Here is a 20,773-nt window from a genome sequence, read left to right on the forward strand (position 1 = left end):
CAAGTGTTCTGCGTGAATGAAATGCCATGGCTGATGATGGCACCAAGAGACTGTTACTATTACATGTAAAGATGCCGCAAGTGATGGTTTTCTTTCTTTTGTGGTTTTTTTTTTATTCCTTCCCATACCCTATTTGTCATAGGTGCACCGAAGGAATATTGTTTTGCTCTTGGCCAATGGATTAAACGTAGAGAAGGCAGTACATGCAGTCAGCAGCCGCTGGAGATGGTAAGAGTAATCTGGCTTCATTTAGGCAACCTAAACCAAATTGACAAGAAGCCTGCACAATTCCCCCTCAAAAATAACGGCAGCACTGCTGAAACTCCTACAGTCGTATAAAGATAAATGGTTCTCTGAACATTACCACTTTAATTTGTGCTGAGATTGTATTTGGAGGCTCTGATGTCATTACAATAGGACTTATATGTAAACATCATGTAAAATACAGAGTTTATGATCAAAGCAAGTTGAACAGCATATATGAAAAAGTCTCTCATTGACCTTATTTTATGTTTTGTTAAGTAGAGGGAGATGAAGGGAGAAATTTTCAGAAGATAGCCCAACTACTCTAGTTCTTCCTCAGATCAGACACAATTATTGATAGATAGTACCAGCAAAAAAGGATGACGAAGGAAAGGAAGAGTGTCACTGGAACTAAGACAAACAATTATATCCACTCTTTTGTTTCACAGAAAGAAAACTTTTTTCCTATGCAGCCAAGAAACAAGGGAGCGAGCATCTGTAATCTGTGATATCCTAACCTTAGACAAAGGGGTTCTTCTGCTAGTAATTTCCAGATAGTAAAATGCATCTCTCCTTCACTGAGAATGAGTGGCAGGTGTGAGACTGGTTAGGATTATAATCTCCCTGCCTAATCCTCCTTTGGAGATTTAGAAACAAATACCCTACTCTTGATTTGCTAGAGGCTTAAGGAGCCTGTTTGGGAACCAGCAGATTTAGCTTGGTTCAGCCTTTATGTGGTACAGACTGAGACAGTGAATTTGCTGGAAGAGAGACAGAGTGGAGAGGAGTTCAGCTGAGTAGTAGCTCTGCAAGGATGAGCTGCTTTATAGGGAGGAGGCCTCAGGGGCTTAGCTTCTTGAAGATGTTGCCTGTTTGAAGCTGTGAAGTTGCTGTTTATTTGGTAATGTGTGTGCTTTTCCCCCGTGAGGAAGCGTTTTGACTGATGGAGACTCTGCTGACTTTGATGTCCTTTTGGCCAGCAAGGGGATGCTTTTTGGCTGGCTATCTAATTTGGGCACAATCAGCTCAAGGGTTTGAGGTGATCCAATGATTGTGTTGGAAAACCGTGAATCAGATGAAGTCTTTTGTGTGTAAGTCAAGTCCTAGTATCACTCATCATTTTTCTGGCCCAGTGTGTGTTTGGTTAAATCAAGTCCTGATGTTTCTAGGCCCTGGGGTTAGTGTAAGAGAGGCGGGGAGAATCTGCCTTTCATCTTCCTCTCACAATTTTGCAATGTGACTGAAAACTATTGGAGAGAATGTTTCAGATCTCAAACAAAGATTAGGTTTGATGGCATGAAGCTGTGGGTTCTGTGGCCCAGCCTAGAATTCTGCTGAGGGAGTTGTATAATCTCCCCATACTTTAAAGGATTTTGGCTCTGAATTTAGGATCAAATATGGCTTGAGGTTTTCATATTTCTTTCTTGCTTGCTTTCTTGCTTTCTTGGTGTTTTTTTGTTGTTGTGTGTGGTGGTGTTTTTTTTTTTTTTTTTAGCGTGTCTCACAGTATTATAGCCTATAGCAGTTTGAGTTCCTCCTGTCTGCTGTGGATCGTTCCTTCATTTGAAACCAACATACTAAAGGGCTCCACAAAAAAAAAAAGAAAATCTATAAGTAATAGCTGTAGTAATTACAGAAGGTCACATGTCTTGTTTAGGGGGCATGAAACCACAAAACAGTGGGGCAGAATTACCAATAGTAGTTAATGTGGTGTAATGGTATCCATAACTAGAATGGTGTGTAAAATCAACTTAAAATAGAATGTAATTCGACAGATGAGTATTTACTTATTGTTTCAACAAATGTGGATAGTGGGTTTAGTTAGTTTTGCAATTTTTTTTAAGGACTAGCTAGTGTTTTAGAAAGAAAATCTAGTAAATCTGAAGGTATAATCAAAGCTGTGGAGGCAAGTATAAATCTTTTCACTGAGAGGAGTGTATTTTAGTTCCAATCTAATGGTGCAATAATTTTGTTGCATTATGGAAATGTCTTGGAAATAGGCGGTATGTCTCTGCTACCCTTCCTTCCTAAATGCCTTCCTTTTTCATATTCATTCTCCCTCTGTCCTTCATCAGTGCTTAACTTGATAAAAGAAATACAAAATGGGACTAATTTAGAAGACCTGACAGTAAAATACAGTAGAGCTATAGTTTCTTTTTTTCCATATGTCAGTTATTTAATTGTATCAGACATAGGCTGAGTTTGGTTTATTTATCTTGTCTTATACCCACTGAACTGAAACTATCTTGTGACATTGTCAATGTGAAAGGTCATTCTGCCTGGAGTATATCTTGTTATGACAGAACTGCAACACCTAGTTAGAGATATTAAAGTAGGTGTTTGCCTTCCTTGGCTGTCACTTCACAGCTCCCAGCATCTGTAAATCAAATCGATTTAGACTACTTAAAGAAAAAAAAGACGATACCTTCCTGCCACATCTGAACAGTACTGCTATCAAACAGTAACTTTATGCTACTGTTCTTTTCATGAGTGAATTTAAAATTGGGCTGATTGTGGAGTATTTTCCCCAGATGACCTCTCTTGTTCCCCAAATCCACTTTGCTGTTCCTTCAATTCATCAGTGGAAAGTACTCTGAGAGAGATGTGTAGTAACTGAAACAACGTGTTAGGATGCTGGTTTAGGACAGGAAGTATGTTTAGTTAGCTGAAGTAGTCACTCTGGTTTGTACCAGACCGGTTCCATTATTAGCCTGTTTTTTGTTAGTATGCCATACCATACTGGAATCAGATGTTTTATCAGAAGATTGTGAGGAAAAGTAGCAGCTTCACAGCTCTCTGTGGCTGTCATGTGCCCTGCCTAAAATGAGTTGGTTAGCTTCTATCCAGATCTCACCAGGCAAGAGTCAATGTCACAAAGAGCTGCAAAAAAATGGCACTGTTAAACCTTAGTGTCAAAGGAAGAGCTGAATCCAGGTCCTTATAAGAAGCAGTTTTGGCCTAATTGGATTGGCTGGACATGATGAAATATGATGAATGCAGCTTTGCAGGCAGAAATGTCAAATATAGATGCATTTAAGTGATAGCTGCCTCACGTTCCCTCTAAAACCAAATGAGATTTAGAGAAGCCTGCTTGGAGTAGTCTGCTGTACAAGGTTCAAAAGACAGGAGTGATCAGTAGGAAATTGTCATTGGTTCTTTTGGGAGTGGGTTTTGTTTTTTTTAATTACAGAGAAACTAGAATTGACATACCCGTTTGCTAGTCACATTATTTAGTAAGGGATGGTTGTTTTTCTGAAGAGTTTGTCTGTTCAGTGATGATTTAATTTAGGAATGAATTCAGGGAATTTCTACGGCCTGTCGTGTGATACAGTAAGTCAGAATGAAGTAGCCCTTTCTTATCGTATTTCATACTTATACCTGTTTATGAGATGGAACACAGGTGCACAAAAATTAAGGATATTGCCTGAGATAATGCAAGACCTGAGAACTGAACTCTGGCCTGTTGTTCACTGGGTCTTTGCATAGGCATAAGACTAATCTTCCTTTCAAGCAGCGTTTTACTCCCGAGGGCTTTCAACACAGTGTCTTTCATCAGCTTTGAATTCGCTAAAAAAAAAATAAAAAGATGGGACATCTTTCTAGAAGTCTTTGCCCAATAGCTCGTGTCTTCCAGAGTACTGATAAACACAAGTGCAAATATACAGTCTCCTTTGCCCCAAAGACGTGCTCTGGCTTTAGTACCACACTTCTAATGACAAACATTCACCTAGTTTACCATATGCATTCTTTTATCTTAGCTGTTGTCTGTGCATGTTGGGAGATTTATTTCTACTCATAATGTATTTCATGTGTGTTAGTTGTAAATATTGTGCTCATAAATCAGCCCGGACCATCCAGCCCCAAGGATGGAGACAGCTTACAATAGGTCTGTCTGCCTCACATTGTGAGACTGTACTAGTTCTCTGTTTTTTCCATTGCTTGGCTCTGTTAGTGGCATGTTGCCAGTCTCCTGTCTCACATTAACAGGAATATTATATATTACTGAATTTAAAGTGTTTTTCCTTCAGGACTAGAAGAATGTAACAGAGCGTGCATCTGGCAGCATGACATTATTCCTATGGTGTGCCGTCCACGCAGAGAATCGCCACCATGGATTTCTGCTGCAGTCCTCTAGGCATGAGGAGTTTTACTGTGTGGACTGAGGTAGGTCCTAGACCAGGTTGGGGACATGTTATGTCAGGGATTGCATGCATATATACATAATGTGTAATGAAAAACTGATTATTCTCCCTTCCCTTCACCAAATTCTCTAAAATACCACAAAAGTAGCAAGTCTGGAGCATAATCCCAGAACTCCAGTTTTTTCATCCCACTTCTAGAACCAGCTCCATCTGTATTCACACCTACTGACCTCACTTTTTTCATCTGGGAGATGGAAACTTGTTGTATTTGCCTCATAAGACGTTTTTGGAGAATTTATTAGTTCATAAAGTATATGTATGAGGACATATCAGTACTACAGAAGTACGTATGAAGCTGCCCCAAAACTAGGATTGTTACTTCTTGTTGTCAGGTAGTTTCATTTGGACTTCTCTCCATTTCTCCTCTTGTTGGAAAGCTTGTCTGCTTGGCGGGAACTGCAAGTATTTTCTGCAGTGCTCCTGTTAAATTATTACCCTTTTTACTGATTTTAAGGATCTTGTGCTCTCAAAATTCCTGTGTTTGCATGAAACAAGGCTGCATTAAATTGCATGGTCTAAAGCAATCAATATTCAATAAGCTTCTGGTATTTTAATTGGGTTGTTTTTGGAAGTCTGAAATGGGCTGAGCTGCAGGGCTAAACTAAACAGAGTCTGTCATACCAAAAATATTCTGAAGGAGTGTATTTCTTCATGGTAGTGCAGCTGAAAATGCCACATTTACTGTAATTAGTGCATATCACGCTTATGCCTATGCTTCCTATCTTATTTATATATACTTAAATATGTTTCTAGGGGTCTAATTCTTGGAGGCCGTGTTAAACCAGTGTCTTCTGTTGTTTATTCTGGTCTAATAAACAGACCCTTGGTTTGCCTCGCACAGTACATCCCAAAACTATAACCCTACATAAAAAAAAAAAAGTTCCCCAGAACAGTCTGTGACCCAGAGCACATGATGCATTTCAGGAGAGCCGGAAAGGAGAATGGTGTCATCACCTGAGGGGAAACAAAAATCAGATGCGAGGAGGGGAAATTTTGGTGCTTATTTTTAGACTCTGTGGGTGAGTATTATTTTCAGCTTTGTCTATATTAATTTCTGAGAACACAGTGTTAACGTGTGATTAGGCTATCTACGAATAGAGTATCATAATTTCTAGCTAAGTAATCACTCACTAGCAATCCCTGAAGATTGAATATACCCATTTGTACCAGGATAACGTAGCAAAGACATGACTACAGATGGTGTAGATATATCTGAGACAGCTATAAGCTAGCTAGTTGAGAAATAAACCTTACACATGTATTTACACTTAATGAGTTCAGAAAAATATGTCTGTGACACTGGGTCAGTCCTCCATGTAGCTGAAGATACTCTGTTACTGGTATTAAGGTGAGTTATTTCAAAGCTAACTTTCAGTATGTTTATGTGGAGCTGTTCTCATACTTGTGACTGCACACCTTCGGCATCTTCTCTATTTATTAGCATGCTGCTTGTTAATCAGCACTTTATTGTCTCAGTATGCTTAAAATAAGCGTTTTGTCACATTCAAGAAGAAGAAACTTTATCGGTTTGCATTCTGGCACCATGCTTCATGTTGTCAAGTGCTGTCAGTTGGTTTCCTTCTGTAACTGATTTACAGAAAGAGGGAGCTTGAGATTGAAACATTCTGGTAACAATTTTCACCAGATACATATTGGATGTGTTATAGAAGCATCTCTAATGTTACAAAGAACAAGAGACTTAATGGGTAATAGTCTGATCTTGTGTGCTAGAGGGTCCCCTTTAGAGCCTTTGATTGCTGTATAGGACAGGGAACACAAGGCTAAAATTCCCCTGTTGCACAGTGAATACAGTGAGAGGAAGGAAAGAAGATAGCATCTTATCAGAGGATCTTCTGGTTTCCTTTATAAACAGCTAAGAAGCAGCTTTGCCACTTCCCTCACTCAGTATTAAGCAAAGGACCTTTGAGAGGACAATAGATGTTAGACCTACCAAAATTCTGACTGTCCTAGAATGTTTCTGTAGTCTAAATAGCAATAAAAGCTAGTGCTGCGTTAAAGCCAGATGTTTCTAGTTAGTCTGCAGTGTTGTCTTTTAATCTGATGTGGAGACAGAAAAGTACAATGGAGTCTGATCTTTGCTTTGAGAAACCTGCTTTTGTCACTAGTCCTGAAGCTGGCCTTTTCACTAACTCTGTGTGAGTCATTTCATCTCTACATCGCTCCCATACTTTGCAAACTCATCAGCAGAAGGACTGCTTACTGGCAGTGTTGTACCTTACGCGATAAAGACCAGATCTTGTTTGACATGATTAGATATCACTGTCATTAAATTTAATAATTTACAGACATTTAAAGTCAGAATGTTCTAAATAAGGATCAAGTGCAACAGACCTGTTAAAGCTATTTTGCAAGCTTATATTATTAAATGGAGCATCAGAAAAGGCAGCAGAGGAGGCCTGATTTTTGCCTTAGTGTAGACAGGAGGAGCTAAACTCTGAAGTGATAAACTAGTAGTTCCCAAACCAGTCTGTGGAACCACAAAGTATCTTAATTCCTGAGGTCCAAGAATCTGTGGAAAGTTTTGAGGCTTGACTGTGGCAAAATAGTGCAGAAGTTTGGGAAGAATTGAGCTGAGCAATGTATCTCGTCTGCAGAAGAGCACATGTAGCCTTTGGAAAAGACTTGTGTAAGCCTATTCAATCTGCTTCGGTTCTTGGATAGTTTACTGTTGTAAATAGATACAGTTAGGGTCTTTATTAAATGCCATATGCAAAAGCATTTAATTATGGGTATATATTTTTAGCCTGTCACAGAACACATCCCATTGCAGCTTTTTTTAAGAAAAAAAGCAAAACAAAGAAAGCTTCCTTACGGCAGGTGTACACAAAATGTATACATGAGTTTCTTGTCTTGGAAAATGCAGCAGATTATAGCTAATCTTGAACTCTCCTATTAGAAAAGAAAGCTGTGAGAATTTAAGAAAATGCTCCGCAGAACTATCCGTGTTTCCAATGTTTTTTGGGTCATTTATTGAGTTTTATTGTGCAGCAGCTTTTTCAGAAAATTGTGAGGGCCAGGAACGTACAATTAAGTCTTGTTTTGAATCACCCAACTGAGAACAAACTCTAGAAAAAAGAAATTATTTGGATTACGGAATGTCAGAAGCATATTGATATAATTATCCTTAAAAGGAGATACTGTAGGAAATAGGATGGATTAAGTTATTACAAACATTCGTGAAGTAAAAACACTATTAAAGCATTATAAGAGCCATACAACCAGTGAACCAAAAGTGTAAAAACAATGCTTTGGAAATGAATATTTTCCCAAGAAAACTTTCCAGTAAGAACCTGGGAAACTGCACTTTTTCTTGTGGGTGAAAAAAAGTCACATTCCGACTTTAAAGAGACAGTGCTTCTGGAGAACTTATACGTTCAGAATGTACTCTTATCTCCTTAAAAACTATGGAAAAAAAGAAGTTTAAGGACTTAATCTAGTTGTTTGTGTTTGTTTGTTTGTTTGTTTTCCCAGTGTATGCCTATTATTCTTTTTCTGTGTTTTTCCATGTGGATGGTAAAAGTAGATGGCACAGTTTCACAACTGCTTCCATTCGATTTCTTTTTCTGACTCCTGTGTACTTGTGGAATTGCTGCTAGTGGAAAAATAATAATAAAATCACTCTAGGGAGCAGAGTGCACAGCATATCTTGTTGACATTTTAACATGTATGTTGGTAACCCTTTTCCTACCCTAGCTTTTGTAAGCTTGCTTTTGGTGAGGACTGGTGTGCTTTGCTAACAGACTGCTTTGCTAATGAAATGAGAAACTTTAATTGCTGTTTCAAATCCAGTATGTGCTAGTAGCAACTTAATGGTTGTTTTCTATAGGGTTATTTTTAAGTGACCCGTAAATAAGCAGTTACATGGTCTCAGATGTGTTCCAGCCTAAATGACAAATGCAATTGGTCTTAATTGGTTTCCTTGGTAGTTCTCAGAAAGAGTTCTCAGAGAGAACCTTGACTAGTTAGTCTTAATATTGCTCATTCCTTTGACTTTTGCTGGTGGTTCTTGGAAGTTTCTCAGGGCATTGTTGATTGAAACATCTGTTGAAATAGTGTAAAAGTGAAGTCCCACCCTCTTGCTGACAGAACCAGACCTTTTGTGTAGACAAAGGACTTCAGTCTCCAGGGCTGTCATGTCTGATAACCTTCATTGGTAATAAATGCACAGAAAAAAAGAGAGGGCAGAAGTGGACCCTTCCTGCTTCAGCTCCCTTTCTATGTGGAAGCACAGACTGGAGCTTGTGACATGTACCATGAAGCCCAAATACATACATATATATATTTAACTGCGTACTGCTGGATATACAGTTGAGAGTGTGGAAGGATTCAGAAATGATGGGATGTTTGTATGGCTAGCAAGAACACCCAGATTTGTTACAGTAATGATCTTTAAAACAAAATACAGCAACATCAGAGAGGAAACGAGAACCCTTTTAACTCTTGGTGGTGAAGGAGGGACGACTTTTTTGGATTGGTGCCTCTTGAAGTGTCTTAAACTTTTCTGTGAAGCAGCTAGTCATGGCCAATGTCAGGAAGAGGATGATGGACACTATATGTGATACATTCCAGCAATTCCTGTGCTGAAAATATCACCAACAACCTTTGATGTCAAGATACAACGGCTTGCTCCCAAAATTATTGTGGATCAGAGAAGTAAGCTTTTGAGAGAGGAAAAAAAAAAAAAGGAATGTAAGGCCTGATTTAAGACTTTTAAAAATGCTTGTTCCTGTGTGATTTTTGACAGTGTTATTCTATCAGCATAAATTTATTTTAATCCAGTAGTGGCCATCCTTCTCCTGGCTTTTTTTTTTTTTATTTTTGGCTTAGCTAACTGTACAAATTACTCAGTTTTCCTGTGTAGAAATTCAAACAGAGAGAAAATAATCCAATCCCTGGATTTCTAAATTCAAGTAGCTTTTAAATCAGAAATAGTTTTGAAGCAAGAACAATAATCTTTCTGGTAGTGGGTGGCATAAAGAGACTGTTTTTTCCATTCAAAGCTTTTCTTTCAAATGTATTTGATTTAGATTGATTTAACTTGGTGTGGGAATTGAAAGTCTGACTGTGAAACTTCCTGTTCTGAGTTGTGGCTTGAGTGAGTTGCTGGATGAATGTGTCTTGCCATTCTTCTGTCCCCTTTCTTGCATAATGATCCTTGATTCTGATGAGTTTCCATCACATGCGTAGGCTTGATGAGGCAGCGAGCTCACGACTGGTTAAAAGCACAGGAAATCTGTGCTTCTATCCAGTATGTTTTTTGAGAGAATGACTTCATTTCTTTCTTTTGCCTCAGTTTGTCAGTACAGTGTAACTTCTGTAGGTGCTTTGAAACCCTGATGGAGGACTTGTTGAAATCCTGAGATGAAGTTTATACATTATATTCTACCAGGTGCTTCTTTATTGAGCTGGTAAATAACGTCAGTACTTGGAACTGGAAATATTCTACCTTGCCTTTCATTCGTAGAACCCACTTCATTGTTCTTTCAGTAAATTGGTACTTTTCCCATTTTCAGTACTTCTTTAAAGATTTTGTGGAATGTTGTAAGATGTCTGTGACAGTTTAGACCTAGTCCTCCGCTTTGAGCTAAGCCACGTCAAGCAGGGTGGCACCAGAGGTTTCCCTTGAGCTAAAGCACACGAGAAACAGTTCTGTCTTTCCATGCTGTGTAGCGCTAGCTTTAAGTTACAGCAACATCTACAGATGTTTCCCCTCTTCTGACTGCTTGTGTCAACAGGAAATGGCCAATATGCATAGTGGCTTCCAAACTTAAAACTTCTGCAAGTAATAGAGAAAGAAATCAGAAGCTACAGGTATGCTGGTAAATTACCAGTTCAGGGAAAGGGTTCTGGGCTCTGAAACTTCATTGTACGTGGATAGGTTGTTGAAGGAGCTTTTGCATGGTTTTGGCTGGGCCAGCTAGCACTTCCCCAGTTTCTGATTGTGGTTCAAGAGCTGTTGTGAGCCAAAGCCCATTTATACAAGGCATTTTTGCATTCAGCCATCCTGTTTTAGAGGTGGGTAACTTGATGTTGTGGACATGTATCGTGGCCACATGGCATGAAACACTCCCACAGAACAAGCTCAGACTTGTTTAAATTAGTAATACAGATCTATGCACAGTATCTGGAATATAGGGGAAACATAGGTAGCTTATGTTGATTGTATGATTCCACTCGTGACATGTTGAAGCCCATGTCCTAAATATTTCTAGATCTTTTTTAATACTAAACTGATTACTTATTTATACTGAACTTAACAGTTACTACTTTCTTATGTTTTTAGGAAATTTTCCCCTTCTTTCCCTGCATCAATTAATATAAACTAGAAGTCAGAGCAGCTCTTCATGATGAAAATGTGCTGGTTTTATCTGTTCTCTGACTCATTTTTTGTGAAGAAAATAAAGAAGAAGGATAGAGTCTTTGAATCTTCTTAGTGTAATGAAAAGTATATTGAAAATGATTCCTTTATGTGCTTGAGTGTGTGCTGTTTTCAAAGTTCTCTTACTTTTTGAAGAAAGTTTTTAGAATCCTACTGATTATATTGACCTTCTGGATTTCTTTCTGCACTTTAGATTTCCAGTGAGTGATACCTGGGAGCGCTAAGTAACAGAGTCCATTGTTGAGAACATCTGAGGCAAATTGTTATACTTTTCAAATAGCATCACTTGTTATACCAAATCCAATGTCTGTGAAACATCATCTTAAAAATCCAAATGTTAGGAAAGACAATTAGCGTGGGTTTAGTGAACGCAAAATTTGATTCTACAAGATAAAGCAGGTAACCTTCGACTTACTATAGAGCATCAGCAACACAGCCTCCTCTGCTGAGGTGCAGAGGCCTTTGCTCAGCCGCTGACAACACAATACTAAGCATAACTTTGTGTGAACTATCTTTCATTGGCTGATTTGTGTTCCGTTTAGCAATCCCTTGGAGTTAGTTGACCACCAACCCTGTGCCAGTGTCATGTTTCTAGAGACTGTATGCTCCTCTGAGTATGTTGTACCTAACCAGTCAATACAGTTTTGCTCCTTAGCTCCCCTTCCATTACTCTGTGAAATATTTGCAGAACCTGTATTTCATGACTGGCCCGGTTACTGATTTATCTCCTGGACTGTTTATCCCACTGGGATCGTGTTATTTTTTTCAGAGATGACCTCCCTTGCTCACAAACCACAGCTAATTTGGCCTTATTTCCCTCCCTGCCCCCTCCTTCGGGCATGCTAATAGCGATTCTAACTGGCTGTTAACTTCTGCTCTGCAGTTGTCACCAAGCCTTTCCAAGTTAAATATTGCAAATGAAAATTAGAATATTCTTGGCACTGTCTTCAGTTGGAGGTGCAGTCTGCACTTTAGGAGGTGATGGTCATTACCAAATGTCAGCTTTGGAGAGATTCAACAGATGGGAATGCTCTGGTTTAGATTATCTGTCCATGTATTTGTTTAGACAGATTCACGGGCACTTCAGATGCCTTTGGAAGCCAGCGTTCCAGTGCACTGCAGTGCATAGCACTAGAAAGGAAGGGAAACATGGAGGTATAAGGAAATATTTGTAGTGCACATGAAATGCTCTCAAATAAGATTTTGAAATTGCACAAACAGTGCATATTCCTATTTGCTTAAACTGTGAAGCAGCAAAATCCATTAAAAAAAAGTCTGGACAGCTGTTCACCCAGGTGACTGAGACCAGTGCAAACAAACGCAACTCATCGCCCACCTCTGAAAACCAGGCAATCAGACCTTCTGGTCACTCAGTTGTTGATAGATGTCTGTGGGAACAAAGTGTCAGGAATAGTAGCTGAAACTTTTTAGAAGCAATGTTTTGTTGCTTGCTTTTCCTAGAACTGAAATAAAATGAGAACAGGGTCTGTGGTCTGGCATATCTCCAGGAGAATTTCAGGGACTTTATTAATCAGTTATATAAGGAAAAGCATTGGGTAATGGGCAAAAATGGCAAAGCATCCATGTGAACTTGTTGAGTTTTTCTAGCCAGCCCTTCTAGGTACCTCATTGGTTTTGCTGCTGAGTGAGAAGAGTCTCTCTTCACAGAGGCAATTTAAATGGGTAGCTCCTTTTGATGATGGGTTTGAGAAGGAATAAAAACATGGCACAAAAACTTGCTTAAGGTAGGTAACACAGTAGGTCACAACAAAGCTGTCCTCTTATTTCTAGTGTTAAACATGATCCAGTAGACGGTTTCCTCTTGTAATACACAGCTCTTTATATGGCCCCCTGTAAAGCTCTAACAAAGGAAGCCCTCTCGTGCATTTCCACTTTATGGAAGAAAGAAGGGAGAATTCACTTGCTGAAAATTGCCTTGCCAACCTGGGGGAGAATCAGAGATTCAATTCTGAAGTTTAAGTCCATCATGCCACGTGTCTTTCTAATTGTTTGCAACTGATAAAAATGTCAATGATCCAAGGCAGCAAGTAGGGAAGGGAGGCATAAAAAGATTACATATGGATAAATTGCAGGTGAATCCTGAACATACAGAAGTCCAATGTGGGTAAGACTGAACATTTCAAAGAAAGCATTATTATTGATATTGTTAGTCATTGAGCTCTTTTAGGTATGAACAAAAAATGAAAGGCAGTATAAATCTGTGTTATATACCTCTGTTTTACATGTTTTCTGTAACCTGGATGTGCTCCCCATGGAGCTTCTGTAGGCCAGCACAAAACAATCTGCACTGATCCAAACAGACTCTTAGTTTTCTGTGTGTAGGAAGACTAAACTTGGCATTTCTGTATCTTACTAAGCTTTTCTTTTTAGGCTTAAACACAGGAAAGACTTCAAACCTAATTTCTCAGCTTATCGTGCAAATAATATTCTGAATCTTGCAGGATCGTAACTTTTTGTATAAAGCTTTCCGACTGTTTTCTGTTGATAAAAGACTTAGCTGGGCACCAGGAGCTAAGACTGTAGGACTGAGAAATTGCTGACTTAGTCTTGTAATCTTTCTGCACTGCATTCCCATACGGAAGTTATGGATAGGTGTAACTCTGTAGAAGTTAATGTTCTAATCCTTGAATCCCATTCAATGGCTCTGCCATTGAATTTGATGAAAATTTTGGGCACCTGACACGTTACAGGATTCAGTTTTATATATAGGCTTTCGATTCCTGGCAGATGGTCAGCGTCGAGCTCAAATTGATTAACTTAGCACTGTTAGTCTGAATCTGAGTGTGTTGTGTTCTGAGAGCAAACCTGTCTGGAAACTTCAGTGCCACCTTTTGGAAGGACTCTGAACTTTCAGGATCCAGATTAGGAAAAAGTGTCAGGATCAAACATGATTTGTAACATCAAGAACTTTCTTTAGTATTGCCAGCTGAGAATGGCAATGGAGCTTGTGATAGCCTGGAGCTTGTATTCTTTGCTTCTGACCAAATATGCTATCCATATTCCTGCTGAGATAAAGGCTTGTCTTGATGTTCAAGATAACTCTAATTATATAGACAAAGAGATCAAATTAAGACAAATTAATTGAAAATGGAAAATTAGTTAGACAAATGGAAAAAATACATACAGATGGTTAGAAGCACCTAAAATCCCATGTGGTGCAATGACTGCTAAGTCAGCTGGCAATTTTTTGAGAATGAGAAATCTAATAAGGAGGGGAAACCAGTTAAAATTTGCCCTAGAGCAATTGTAACTTCTACACCTCTTTTTTTGGTTCATGAACACCTCTGTCTCCTGCAAAAATACTTTGCGAGGATACTTTTTAATATGGTTTGCTAGGTTTTGTTGCTTGACTTCGTTGTTCCTGCAAATCAGCAAATGAATTCCATTTGCAGTTCAATTTTTTTCTAAGCGAAGGAATGTTTATGCCAGATTGCTGTTCCTACCTTTACCCTTAAAAGTCACACACCACAGGAACTCTCTGTCTTGCAGAAATGTACAGCTGTAGCAAAGCGTAATATGCATGCGGAAAGATCTCGTAGAGCCAGACTATGACGCACATTTTGCTGTGCTAATCCATTAAGTAACTTCAGACATACAGTGAATAGCATTTTTATCTCACTTTTAATTGTTAAATACAATCAGTGAAGTTGTTAGATGTATGTCACAGTCCCTTTGTCTCAACTTTACAAGATAATCGTTCTATTCATTTCGCTATAGCTGTCCTATAGCTGATTTATACCAAACATGGCAGAAGACTCTCATAGAGTGATTATAGTCAAATCATTCCAGTTTGATGCCGATGTAAGACAAAACTGGGTCATTGAAGTCAGATTTTTCCCTAGAGTAGGGAAGAAGAGAAGGTGTTCTCCTTAGCTGAGGCAGTTGGTGGGGGGTGTTTTGTTTGCTTGCTTATGCAGAAGTATGTGGCTTCTTAATATTCCCCACTGTAGAGAAGAGGCCAGTGCTGTTGCAAAGTACATAAAGAAAATAAGAAGCCTAGAGTAGGAAAAGTCTGAAAATCAGAGAAGGCTATGGAGCTGGTGAGAAAATGAGAGGTGACATGAGAACAGGAAGGAAAGGGGAAGGTTATGTCATTAGAGACTGGAATTCAATGTTTTGATGAAACTCCATGGATACAGGAAGGAGCAGGGCGGGTAAAAATAGCTAAATGAAAATGGTATGAGTTCCAAGAATTCAACTCTCTGAAAAGAAAGAAATATATGTTCTTGCTTAAAAACAGGCAGAAAAAGTTACGTGTTTTTATGAAGCATTAGAAAGAATGAAGGAGAAAGGAAAGGGGCAAAATTTGCTAACTGCAATTTCTTCTTTTTTTTTTTTTCTCCAACCAAAACTTGAAATTTTATGTTGTTACACACATTTCATCCAAATCCTCAGTGGCTTGGTTCCCAAGAGAGAGAGCACTTTTTCAGTAAAGTCGTCTCATCAGAAGACCTTGGAGGCTGCTCAAATGAGAGGGCTTTTTTGGGCTGAGCACATGCTAATGTTTACAGACACAAAATTCTCTCACTCCCTGACTGATACAAAACACTACTGATCATTGTATGAGAAAATGACCATAATGTATACAATAGTTTACATTTCAGGACTTAAATTTGCCCAAAGCCAGCAAGCAATTAGATTGAATTGTCTATTTTTTTTGTACTCATTGTATATGCTCACATTCCCCCATAGAGATTCACATCTTATCTGCAAAACAGATACAAGAAAAAGAAGGAAAGAAAATCAACCAATTTACTTACTTAGGTTTTGTTTTTGTTAATTTCTGAACAGATGGTAACATACCACAATGGAAGTTTTATAAAAATTTCCATCTTTTAACTGAGTGCAGGCCTGAAATTTTTCCCTGGTGAAAATGCGGAGCGTGAGTCATTAAACATGCTATGCGCTATCTGCATGGGATTTTCACATACTGTATTCAGAAAAGTCAGAAAGCCGTTCCATTACAGTAACTGCTTTTTTTTCCCCCCCTCCACCTGGGCAAATGGCCAATTCCATCATCTCAGGCTCAGCAGTATGAACAAGGAAGGTACAGTCTGAGGAGGGGATGTAATGCACAGACAAGGGGAGAGGCATTGCTCCACAGTCCAAGAGCAGGAGTCAATTCCTAAAGCTTAAACAATTGTCAAAAGAAGTGGCCTGAGTTATGATTTCTCCAGTCCAGTCTGAATTCACTAATTGAAAAGTTATGGCCTGGTTTTACAAGTGAGAGGTTATATTGCCTGCAGAGCGCTCAGCACCTACTGCATCTTGGCCCTAAATTATCATCATGGAGATAGGGAGTCTAAACTTAATCTTTGTTTGGACTCCGTTTGAAATTTGGCACTGATTGCTGTGGGACAAATAAGGCCCAGAGATGCTGAGTGTGATTTTCTGCAGGTCTACTGATTTGACCTTGGAGAGCTAGGGGAGTTCAAGCTCTCCAGTCTATAGTACTGTTCATCTTAGTGAAGTTACAGAACTTTGCTGGGGGGAGGGAATATAAAGGGATTTTTACACTGAGGCTTCAAGGCATTTGTAAAATCCTTTGGTTCTCTCCAGGGCCCTGACTGCAGTCTCTGATGCCTACTCCTCAATACACAGCATCTTCCCGAGGAGTGCAGTGCTCATCAGTTTTGTCAGCCTGCTATTTCTTGTGTTGGTCTTTGTAACACATGTAAATCAAAATTACCTTGGAGAAATCAAATCAGGGTCTGAAATTTGCAGCTTGGAATTTCCTTTGTATGATCTCAAGGTGGTATCTACACCCATTTTGGAGTGGAGGTGTGAAAAAGGCGTGAGATGTATTGCTGCTTAGTTACTTACATTAATGGGTGTGTTAGAAATGTAGAAGGATGAATGGATGGCTGGCTGGGTGGATGGCTGGCTGGATGGATATATCGTCTTCCAAGGTCTCTGTCATTCAGGAAAAGGATTAGTTAATTATTCTCAGTCTGGGTGATACTTATGACATCTAGAAGAGAGGTGAATGGCATCTTGTTGGATGGCAAGGATAATATAGAACACAATTTCCCCTGAAGAAATAGCTCACATACCTTATATAATGAATGAGCTCATTTTGCCTGTGTTTGCCAGAAACAATAAAAGTTAGAAAATGTCCCGGTAATTAAAATAAAGTGTTACCCAGATTTATGGTGAGAAATGCGAAATGTCAGGCAATTGAGTGCAGCTCCACGCTCACAAATAAGCTTCACATTCGTTAGAACAGGTTGCATTCATTACTAAGAACAGTGTGGGTCCAGTGCTAGCCCCAGAAGGCAATGAATGGTTTCTCCTGCTCAGGGAAAGAAAGCAGAGGGGAGGGAAAGGTGCCAGCTGGCGTGTTAGCTGGTGGATCTTGGGTCCTAGTGGTAATGCTGCAGTATGCACAGTACAGACATGATCATTGCTTCAAGATGGGCTTTGGATTACATGATGGATAGTAGAAAGGAGGGAGAGAGAGTACCATTCTCAGGCCTGCCACATGCAGAAAAGAAATCTAATAGAGTTTTTGAAAGGGTGGAGATGAAAAAGGGGAATCTAAGCAAGGCCAGCCTTTCCTGCAATACTTCCTCTCACAGTCGCTGTTTATTACTTTTTTTAATACAAATGCTATACCTATGAATAGTATAGAAGCTTATGAATGTGAGTTCATCATTCGTTTAAAATAATCTTAAACCCTAATTGTTCTGGAGACCATTTTTTTGTCAGAGGGCCACATAAGACAAGTGAAATGGGTCTAATCTGTCTACATACTATGCATACAGACTTAGGGAGTATTGGAAGTGTAGGACTGTGGAAAACAGAAGTGAAACTCACTGAAAGTCTAGAGTGTAAGCTCATTTGAGCAGTACCCATGCCAGTCACGCTTAAACATTACAATTGCCTTTCTGCTCTATATAGCTAGAAGAGGGTAAGCTGCCAAATGTCCTTCTGCTGTGACATGGGGGTTGTGGTATTGAGAACCTGCTGCCTTAACATCTCTTGTTGCTTGCTTTTGCACTCCTCTTTTCTGACATAGCTAATTAAAAATTGAAGAAACTTGAAACATAAAAACTAGTCTGATAATTTAAGCTGTCGAGAACCTAAAACGTTAAGTGTCTTCCTGAAAAAGAGAATGGGGCAATGTTAAGTCACAGACGCTTCAGTGAATACCAGTCTTGTGGAGGACTTTCATTACCTGATCCTACCAGACTGAAGGTGTCTGAAGTGTCTGTTCAAAAAACAGCCTGTCTTGCCCACTGGAGTATGAAAGAGGTCTTAGGGACAAAACAAACAAACCCCCAAACCTATCTTTCACTGTTGGATTCTCTTCTCAATAAAGTTCATTTGGGAATAGTTCTAGGAACATCAATGGAGTTTTGTTAGAAAAAAATAGTCATTAGGTTAAAGCAGTTGATTTTGACTTGGTAAAAGATTTGGATTCTGATAAAGATCTGCAGCGTGGCCTTAAGCCGGTTGTATATTCTCTCTGTTCCTCAGTTCCACATCTGTAAAATGACGGTATGAATTTGTTTCTTTTTCACTACATGCTTGTAAGAAAAATCTCATTATGCTAATGAAGTGTGCATATGCTTTAATCACAGGTTCATTCAGAAAGCCCATAAATAAAATAAATATGAGATCAACCCATACGAATTTGTGAGAGAGGAGTAGAAATTCCAGATTTTTAGGACAGCACGTTCTGAATTATTGAAGCGATGATGCAAGCACTTATCTCCATAGAGTGCCTAGTGCTCTGTGTGTTATTTATAGGAGACACAGGCCTTTAAAATAAATTGCAGGTTCATATGTCAGACCAGCAGATAGAGGATCAATTTACAACAAGGCATAAATTTCAAGCACACCGTGGGGCTCATTCCCCGCCATGATTTTGGATCTTGAACTGTTGTAAGGTATGTACCAAAGAAAGTAAGAAAAGAGACTAGGATCGGAAGCCTTAGAGATAACCCACCTAGCAGATAATAAGGTCTTACAGAGTCTTTCTAGCAAAGATGCACTTAAGCCTATCAATGTTATTTAGAAAATATGGATACCGTGATGATGAGAAATTATCTTAAAGATGGAAGAGATTACAAAAAAGATATGTGAATTCCCTGGAGTCTGTGAGAGGCTATTGAGGAAGGGAATGTTTGGCCTTAAAGTTGCACATGGGTTTCAGGTGAAATGGAAATGAGGCAGTGTTAATCGTACCGTCATGCAAGTTGATACATGCTAGTTGTAGAGCCCAGCTCTGTTGCCCTTTTACTCACTACAGCAGCTGCAGCAGATCAAATCAGTATTCCCACAGCTTCTCTGCATGATGGAGTGTGCGTGGGAGGGCAAGGGAGGGGAGTTAACCCACTTTGTTTTGGTGAAGCTCAAAGCTGAGGTTTTGCTAATCAGTAACTCCTGTAGTGCAAGGTTGGCACACTCATTTCCTTTGATACTGATTGCTTTGGGATACACTGGACGGCTATAAGCCCTGAGCTAGGGGGGATACCTTGCTTAAGTCTTACGTTTAACTTTGTCTTAAATGTGCTGATTTTTCTTCCCTCGAATGGTGATAGTGACTATTTGGCAATAGCCTGTGTAAGAACCATGCTAGGAGGAAATGCTGCGGGTGTATAGCAACAGTTCAGTTGCTCTTTTTACAGGGACAAGGCTTTGGCTTGGTATTCTTATCCTTTCCTCTGTTGGATGTGTATGCTATGCCTTGTTTGCTTATTGCTGGATATGTTGAGAAATTAAAGATTCTGTGTTAATGTAAATGACAAGAAGTCTGTGGAGCCCTGCGGCACCTAACAGGACTATTCTGCAAGCCTCTTTGGGAATCCCAAGAGTTCCAGCTTGTATTCCCCTCTCTCACTCTGACTTTTTCCAGTAAATTAATTTTTTTATTGGCAATAGCAAACATGTCTTTTTGCTTTGTTTTGTGGTTTGTTTTTTTTTTTTTTTTTTTTTATATGAGGTGTTTGGCAGCGTCCACTGGGGCATGTAGGTACAGAGTGTGTGGGTGGGAGGGGCAGCCCCGAGCAACATACCAGGCAACTTGGGGCGAAAAAATTCTAAAAGATGGAGAGCTCTTTCATGTGCTTCTAGCAACCCCTCACCTCCTGTATTTCCTAGGATGCCTGATGATTTCTTGCAATTCAAATGTGAATTTTAAGTGTGAGAGCAAGTCATGTTTTAAACAGGTCATGTGTTCATTACATATATTAATCATGGATGTATGCCCATTAGTCACACTCCGTGACAATCCAAGCCAGTTCTTAAGTGCACTAGAGTCAGACAGCTTTTGCTCTGAACAGCCTGCTGAATTGTGTTAGCATGATAGCTGCTACCCTGGTGAGCACTAGGGACTGCTGGAGCAAAAAGCATCAGTTGCTGTAACCTTAAAGGCTGCATCTTATCCTAGATGATTATCCTCTGAGGGTCAGGAATAGCGAGGAATACGAGATGTATATTGATCAAGGGGTTCTGTACTTTGGAAAGAAGTAAAAGATATAGAAGGAAATAGGCTACGGAGCTGAGCCGGACAGGAACCGAGAAGTGTGAATGGAGTTAAGAAAATAATGACGACTTCTGAATCTATGGGATTCTCTTCTGTAGTGGTGGCAGAAGCTGCTATGAACATGGTAAAATATAATCAGTTAGCTGAACCAAACCCACAAAATCAAGTATAGCTAGCTGCCATCACTGAAAAGATCAGATATAAAACCACTATGTTTTGCAGAGAAAGGAGAGGCAAGACCCTGGAGAGGAGCAGCATTCTAGAGAGGGGTTGCTTTATCATCTGTGCCCAGGTCATGGATGCTAAAAGGGAAGAAAAGATCTCTTCTGTTTTATGTGCACCTGCTTTGTGTATATGCCTCAGAGTATGTTTCCCGCATTCCCAAATTCTGCTATTGTCATTTTTTCTTCAGTTTAT

At 39.4% G+C, this 20,773-nt stretch overlaps 1 protein-coding gene across 2 annotated transcripts in view; it reads left to right on the forward strand.

The window, feature by feature from the left end:
• The window catches only part of SKI (SKI proto-oncogene), a 154,131-nt gene that overhangs the window by 9,840 nt on the left and 123,518 nt on the right, over nt 1-20,773 (forward strand). For both annotated transcript variants that reach the window (XM_087755561.1, XM_087755562.1), the window contains 3 exons: nt 143-228; nt 4,272-4,407; nt 5,370-5,464. The gene's annotated coding sequence lies outside the window, so the exon portion shown is untranslated. The remainder of the gene's footprint in view (nt 1-142; nt 229-4,271; nt 4,408-5,369; nt 5,465-20,773) is intronic.

Source organism: Nipponia nippon, unplaced genomic scaffold (assembly GCF_047370975.1).
Source record: "Nipponia nippon isolate SJK-2023a ecotype South Korea unplaced genomic scaffold, ASM4737097v1 scaffold_19, whole genome shotgun sequence".
Lineage (NCBI taxonomy): Eukaryota > Metazoa > Chordata > Aves > Pelecaniformes > Threskiornithidae > Nipponia > Nipponia nippon.